The sequence below is a fragment of the Petaurus breviceps genome, unplaced genomic scaffold (genome assembly GCF_028583685.1).
Source record: "Petaurus breviceps papuanus isolate PSGF00001 unplaced genomic scaffold, PetGlider_PUasm1.0 90721, whole genome shotgun sequence".
Taxonomy (NCBI): domain Eukaryota; kingdom Metazoa; phylum Chordata; class Mammalia; order Diprotodontia; family Petauridae; genus Petaurus; species Petaurus breviceps.
In genome coordinates, this window is record NW_027187322.1 from 2,468,392 (window position 1) to 2,475,761 (window position 7,370).

The 7,370-nt window shown below is 42.4% G+C and overlaps 1 protein-coding gene across 1 annotated transcript in view; it reads right to left on the bottom strand.

Annotated features, from left to right (window-relative positions):
* The window catches only part of FAU (FAU ubiquitin like and ribosomal protein S30 fusion), a 380,300-nt gene that overhangs the window by 300,403 nt on the left and 72,527 nt on the right, over positions 1-7,370 (bottom strand). The window lies entirely within an intron of this gene.

Sequence of the window (7,370 nt, forward strand, 5' to 3'; positions counted from 1 at the left end):
ATGTGTCATTTCCTGATTTGCCCTTGTCTTCCCCTTCCCCATGAACCTTTCCTTGTAACAAAAAAGGCACCTAGCCCCAGTGGGGGGCCCCCATAGAAGGAAGAAACTGGTTTCTTTTTGCATTTTTCTGATTTTTGTATGAATATGTGATGGTTTCTTTTTCAAACTGTTCATTAATGTCCTTTGACCATATTTCAGATTACAGACTTAACTTATATATGGGGCAAAGATATTCTCTTCCTTACAATTTGCATTTTGCTGACTATAATTTCTCGCTTGGTTGAATACTTCAGAATTTTGTAGCAAAGTTAACTAAATTTCATTATTTCCTAATTCTTATAGTTTGAAAAAAATATTTAGACCATTGAGACAATGGGAATTCTGGTATATGAAATGCATTCTTTCCTTAGTGTTTCATGATCTTGGCTTTGTCCAATACTAGTCTATTTCATCTGCATTTCTCTTAAAGTTATCTAATCTGTTTCATTCTGCTTTCCTAATATTTTATCTGATAGCAGATAACTTTGGTAAGAGCTTTAAAAGGCATGTTTTGGCATCTGGCCATGCAAGTATCCCTCACTCCCCAAAGGAATAGTTTTTGACATTGATAATTTACTATTACAGATCATTTGTTTTCATCAAATTTTATGAAAGCACCATATTGGTCTAGAACTTTAATGCCACATAGGCTAATTTGGGTAACATCACCATCTTTACCAATTGATCAATTCTTAATTTCTCCAAACTTTCTCTTCTAAAAAACACATCTAAAATACAAAGTACTTGATACCTTTTTTTGCCATTTAGAATAAGTATTCATCTATTCTTTCATAGTAAAAAAAAAAAATTACCATCAAGAAGTAAAAAGCAAAAATCCTGTAAGTGAATCTTTAAATTTCCGTTAGTCGTAGTGGATTTTAAGAAGTATACGTTAACAAGGACTTAATAATGCATGCTCTTCCTTGCCCCTTCTGAGCTTGTTTTGTTTTTCTGGTGTGGTCTGCTATTAATAGAATCATACTCAGTGTATGTATGACGTTAGGGCTTGTTCAGCCATTCCCTGACTGTTGAACAGATGAGTTGTTTCTAATTTTGCTAAGAATATTTTTGTACTAATGATGAGGACTGAAAGCAGGTCTTTCTGGCTCAAGGCCAGCAGTCCATCCACTCTTCCATGTTCCTCCCCTGTCCCTTCGTCCCCCAGCATGGAAAGTATAAACACGTTTGTAATTCTGATTTACATTCCAAAAAGAATCTCCCTCAATCAGGGAAAGATGAGCCTGTTTATCCCCAGTTCCACCGTCTTTGGATTCAATATGTTTTAACTCTCTTCACCCTGTGTATCTGTGTCAGAGAACATTCTGGTGTTTAAATTACATTCCTCTTACTAGAGTGTGAACATTTTCATGTGGCTATTAATTTGTTTTGAGAACTAACTACCTGTTCATTTCCCTTGACCATTTGTCTTTTGGATTAATAGATCATACCGCTATAAATTTAGGTGTTGGATTTTTATTAGAAATGTGCTTTGCAAAGATTTTCCTTTAATCTCTTAGTTTCCTTGTTACTGTATTTAGGACACTGGCACACTTATCCTCTTTGTGGTGGGTGGCATAATAGCGTTTTTGATCATGGAATGGTCAAGCACTATTCTCGTACATTTGCTTCTAGTTCAAAGTGACCTCTTTATATCAATGTCCTTTTTTGATTTATAAGTACTACCATATGGTTTTGATTACTGCTCTATAATATATTCAGAAATGTTGCCATGCAAATCTCCCTTTCTTGTTCCTTCCTGTAATTTCCTTTTTACTATTCTTTTGCAAATTCATTTTTACTTATTACTATGAAGTTAACTTATTGGTACATAAGTGTAATGCAATAACAAACAAGTAGATTTAATATATTCTACCTAGCCATGCACATTGAATCTTTCCAATTACTCAATTCTTGCTTTTATTTTTCTAAAATACTTAAATAGTATTAAGTATTTATACTTAATAGTAGTAAATATTAAGTAAGTGCTTAAAATACCCACATACTTGAACTCTAAAATACTTAAATATTAAAATACTTTATAGTTATAAGTCTAATTATGTGTCTTGGTAGAGAAATGTCCTGGTATTTGCTACATAGTCATTTTTGCAAATGGTATTTTTTTGTGTGTTTTGTGGCTTCATATTTTTAAGTATAAAAATTGCTTGGGATTGGTTTATCTCACAATCTCAGTTTTAAGGTTTTTTGGTTGCATCTCTCAGTAGTAACTTTCAGTAAAGCCAATTACTTTTGTATCTTATTCTACCCCCCCCCCTGTAATATGCCCCTCCAGATCCCCTACACTCCAGCCTTGCTGTACCAACCTTGCCTCCTCCTCTGTGGACTCTCCAACCAACTGGACTCCTCCCATCCCTATTTCTGCCCATGTTATAACATTCTACTTGCCTGAACCTTGTGGGAGAATTATGGTCATGATACTATGCAAAGCCTTCTATAATCCAGGGCTCCTTCCCTCTCTTACCCCATCCTGCCCCTCTCTGTGATCGCTCTGTTGCAGCGATACCACATCTGTGTCTTCTGAGCTGAACTGGCTCCACGTGTATGATTCCCCACACGCCCAAAAGGGCCAAAATAGGACAAAGAAATGGGCTTCTTACAGTGGCAGCAGTGGCAGAGTTGTGCCATTTGTTCCCACAGTCCCTTTTTGAACTCGGGTCTTTTCCTGGTTTTGTGAGCTTATTGCAATTTCAGGTAATGTCTGTGTTGACTTAGTTCTGCTTTCTTCACCAGTGCTCCATACGTCCTCCCATATTTCTCTGTAGTTTTTATGCTGATCATTTCTTGTAGGAAAACAAGATTTCTGGACAGTCACATATCCTGACTCTTCAGTCCCTTACCCCGTCATGGGTTGCTTAGAGACAAGAATATTAGGTACAAAGGTTTCTTCTTTGGTCAGTGCCATCTTTAGCTCCTTGATCAAACAATGTGATGTTGCTTTAGGAAGAGACTGTGGCTGTTTGTCCACAGAAATTCTCACTACAAAGATTCCACCTTTATGTCTCTATCTGTTTCCTTTTTTTATTTGAGTGTAGTTCATTTTGTTGTACCATTAAATAATTAAATTGCCTGTCTATTTGAATACCAAGAATTTTCCTCCTCTTCAATCTTGGTCAATATTATAGTTCATTTTCTCTGATTTCTTTAAGATGTTTAAACCTTATAATTGGAATTGTGAGATGTGAATCCGCTCTACTAAAATTGAATTTTCTGCTCTTTAAAACTTAAATATCTTCCCTGACATGTTGTAAGAACTTGGGTTTATCAAATCACTGTCTATTGTACACACTTGGTTCTAGTTGAAGGCAATCTAATTTGTTTCTAATCTATTGCCTAGAATTATGTACTTTTGATTACTGCTTTTTATAGAGTATCTTCCACTTTTCTTTGATACTAGCCATTTGCTCTATGTTTTTTTTTCTAATTATTAAGTAATGAATTGGCAGTAAAGACTAATGCAGAACCAGACCAATAGAGGCATTTGGGTGGTACTGGCCTCTTGGCTGTGGTGGCCGTAAACTGAGTCATGAACCTTGGCTTCCTCCAGTTTATTTGTCTTAAAATGTTCATAGATTTTTAGCCTGGAGATGTTTTAGTAGGTGAATACTTTCCTTGCTACTCTGCAATGGCCATATTCTCAGTGTCCCCATGACAGGGATGGAGCAGATTTTCCCTGTAATCATAAAGATTCAGAGTCCGGCCAAACCAACGGGTCCCGTCCCCAAATACAGTGCCGAAGTTCAGCAGCAGGTCTCATCAGTCTGCCCCTCAGCATGCTGGAGCCCCGCGGCTTTTCTCTGAACACTTGACTGCTTCAGCTCACGAGGTCCCCAAGGTCCCCGGGCGGGGCTCGGCCCCTAGGAGCTGTCTCCAGCATTTCTTGCATCCCAATAATATTCCCTTCAGAAAGCTTCCTGGTCTTAGTTTCCAGTCGTCAAACACTCTTAAACATTTCTGTATGCATAGGTCCTTTCCTCATTGGTGATGTCACATAGACGCTCAGAAGTTGTTTGGATTTGCATTTCTCTAATTACTGAACGATGTAGATTACTTTTCCATGTGGTAACTTAGCTACACGTTCATAGTCTTTGATCAGTTCGTTGAGAGTGGCTCTGAATGAGTGTTTTCTGTGCATCTTGGATATGGATGGGGCCTTTATTAGCTGCAGAGATTTCTTTTCCTATTGAACTGTTCCTCTTCTAATTCTGCTGTATCACGTTTGTTTGTGCAAAACCTTTATCTTGTAGGATCTTTTCAATGTCCTGTTTAGTCATTAACTTTTCCCCTCCCATCGATCTAAAAAGAAGTGGTCTCCTTGCTCCTGATCGTCTGTGACCTTTTATATCTGATTCATGTCTCCCTTTGGAGCTTATTTCGGTATGTGGTTGAAGGTGTCGAGCTAACGTTCCTTCTCTGTGTTTGCTGCTATGACCATTTTGGCCTATGTGGGTCTTTTCTGTCCTCAGGCTCCTTGGCTATAGACTTGAGTTTAGTTGCTGGCTCAGGGACCTTTGGACCAGTCACAGTTCTGCTAGCTGTATGTGGGCGGCTTTGTCCTCCAACCTGGAACGACATCTGTGTTGTAGTCTCTTTGAGGTAAGACCAGGTTAATTGGGGTTAAATCATTATCTTGGGAATGATTTAGAACACTGTTCACATGACTGTTGATGGCATTTCTTGTTTTAAAAGTTGAGATTTTTATCCTTTGACCCTTTAGGGCAATGGCCTACTGATACGTTTGTTGCTTCTGTTTTGGGGGCTATTGTTTTATATTAGACATCCCCTAGCTCATGTTGGGTTAGAATTCTGCCTGTCCCTATGTCCATTCTTCTATTCTAGCTTGGATGGTGGGCTTTTTCATATTGAGTATGTGGTTTGAAATGTTGGTCTAACCTTTTTTTTCCCACAAATTGCTTTCCTCAATTCCTAAGTTTTTGTTGACTAGGAATTGTTCTAGTAACTTGCCTTTGGCCTGACTACCATTTATTTGTTCTGTTGCCTTGGTTATCACATCTGTGGCCCTCTTTGGCCTAGCACCAAGTAGTTGTGATTATTGCTTTGTGATGTAGCTTGAAATCTAGCAGCCTGTGTTCCCATTTGTTTCGTGATTGACCTTGACCTTTTGCTCCCTCATGAATTTTGTTTTGTCACTAAAGTGAGCCCTTTAGATAGTGTGATTTAGCACTCATTCTCACTGACCTGCCCTGTCTTCTCCCTGTATCCAGGCCTGTTCAACCTGCAGCTCTCATAAGCACCTCCAAAGCTCCCTATACCTCTCGGGAACTCTCCTTTCTCCTCCTCACTGCCTTCCTGTTGATTGCCTGGTCTCCTATAGCAGTCCCTATCCCCTCCAGGAATCCTCGGTGTACTGTCTCCTCACTTGGCATGCACAGATCATGCCCCCGAATGGTGATGACTTCATGAAAATTCTCAAGGTTTGCTGACTGTTCAGGTCACCCTGCCTGGCCCTATCAGACAACTGGGCTCCTGATTGGTACCTGGAGTTTGTTATAAATTGAATTCTTCTTCGGGTAGGAAGGGAACCTGGAAAGAAGGGAAGTGAATGACGCGGGAGTGCCCTTCTCCTACCTGGCTGGCCAGCCTTGAGCTCTGCAGAATGGCTTCCTCCCAAACATCCTGCTGGATGCCTGTCCCTTCAGATGGCAGGCCCAAGCTGATGGGCTCCCACCTGCCCCCAGCCCTCCTTGGCAGACTGAGAGTGGCTTCCACCCCTCAGCTTCCCCCGTTCCCCTACCCTTGACCCCAACCATCATCACCTTCACCCACTGGGAGCATATGCAGTGGGCCCTGCCTCCCCTTCTCTCCCCCACCCCACTCCCTGCACTCCTGTGTCTTTGGGAAGGGGGCCAAGGCATCTGTTGGCCCCTGCTTTCCTTCTGTGGACCGTGATGCTCCCCAGCCAAGGGGAATGAAAGGAGGGCCTGCTTGGAAGGCTCATCCAGAATGAGACAAAGCTGGCTACTTCATTGTGCCCTCATGTGCAAGCAAGCAGATGTGAGACCGTCCCTCCATCCTCTGTGGAAGCCAGCGTGCAGGAGCCATCAGGGAAGCAGTGAGTGTTCCAGGAAGTGGGTATGGGCAGCGGGGGGAGGAGGGAACCTAACAATGCCTATGTGTGATCTTGGAGGCATCTGGGAGAGGACCCAGGTTCAAATCCTGCTCTGTAACTTGCTGCCTGTGGAACCTTGCATAGGTCCCTCCACCTCTAGCCTCTGTTTCCTAAACTATAAGGTGAGGGAATGGGCTCAATCATCTCTAAAGGATGTCTAGCTCTAAATCCTATGACTTGAAGTTGACTGTTGTCCACCCAGGTGTCCCTGGAGATACTTGGCTTGATCAGGAAGGTGTCTGCTATGGTCAGGACATTCTTGGTTGCTATGTCCCCTTGGCTGGGTTTTTACCATGTATGTGGTCTTGGGCAGGGGGGAGGATGATTGGGGGAGCAGTTGGCATCTGCCATCTATGGAGAGACCTACTGTCTGATGTAATCGGGGAAAGTGTGGATGTGAGGAAGAAGAGAGCAGTTACTCTGCCCTAAGTAAGGAATATTCTGAACCTCGAAAGGCTGAGGAGCCCTCAGGAGTACAGAAGGTGTGAGGCAGACGCTATGATGAGGCCTGTGTAGAACCTGGGGCTGTTATCAAGGCAGGAGCCAGTTCACAGCCAGATGGGGGGAGGAAGGAAGTAGGCCAGTGCCTCTGGGGTACCCTTCCCTCCCATCCCCTTCCTTCCTAGGGCTCAACAAGATTAAAAGAAAAAGAGGAGCAGCCCAAGGCAGGCTTGGTAAGATTTCATTGGGGGCTTTTTCTTGGGAGGGATGGAACAGCTGAGAGCTATATGTGTCTGTGTGGGGAGGAGGGGAGAGCACTCAGGCACCCTGGCCAAGGGAAAGGCCTGTCTTTACTGGTCACTAACCTTGAGTCCAGGCAGGAAGGATCCTTCTCCTAGGCTTCTGTCTCGTGAATGACCTTCATTAGAACTGGGTCAGTTCTTGACAACCTTGGAAGGTAGGGAGAGTCTGGTACAGAGCATGCATTGGGGATGGGAGCTCGAAGGGGAAAGATAAGAGGGTAGAAAATGAGTGAAGGAGGGGAGAAAAATGAGGAAGAGAAGAGAGAAGTGAATTGTCATTGAGTGAGTGTAAAAATAGACTTGGAGAGGAGGAAGTGTCAATCAGAAAGGGAGAAAAGGATGGAAGAGAAAAGGGTCAGATCAGATGGACAGGGAAGAGACAAGAAGGGTCAGACGGAGAGGTGAGAGGAGACAGGGAGGGTCAGACAGAGAGGTGAGAGGAG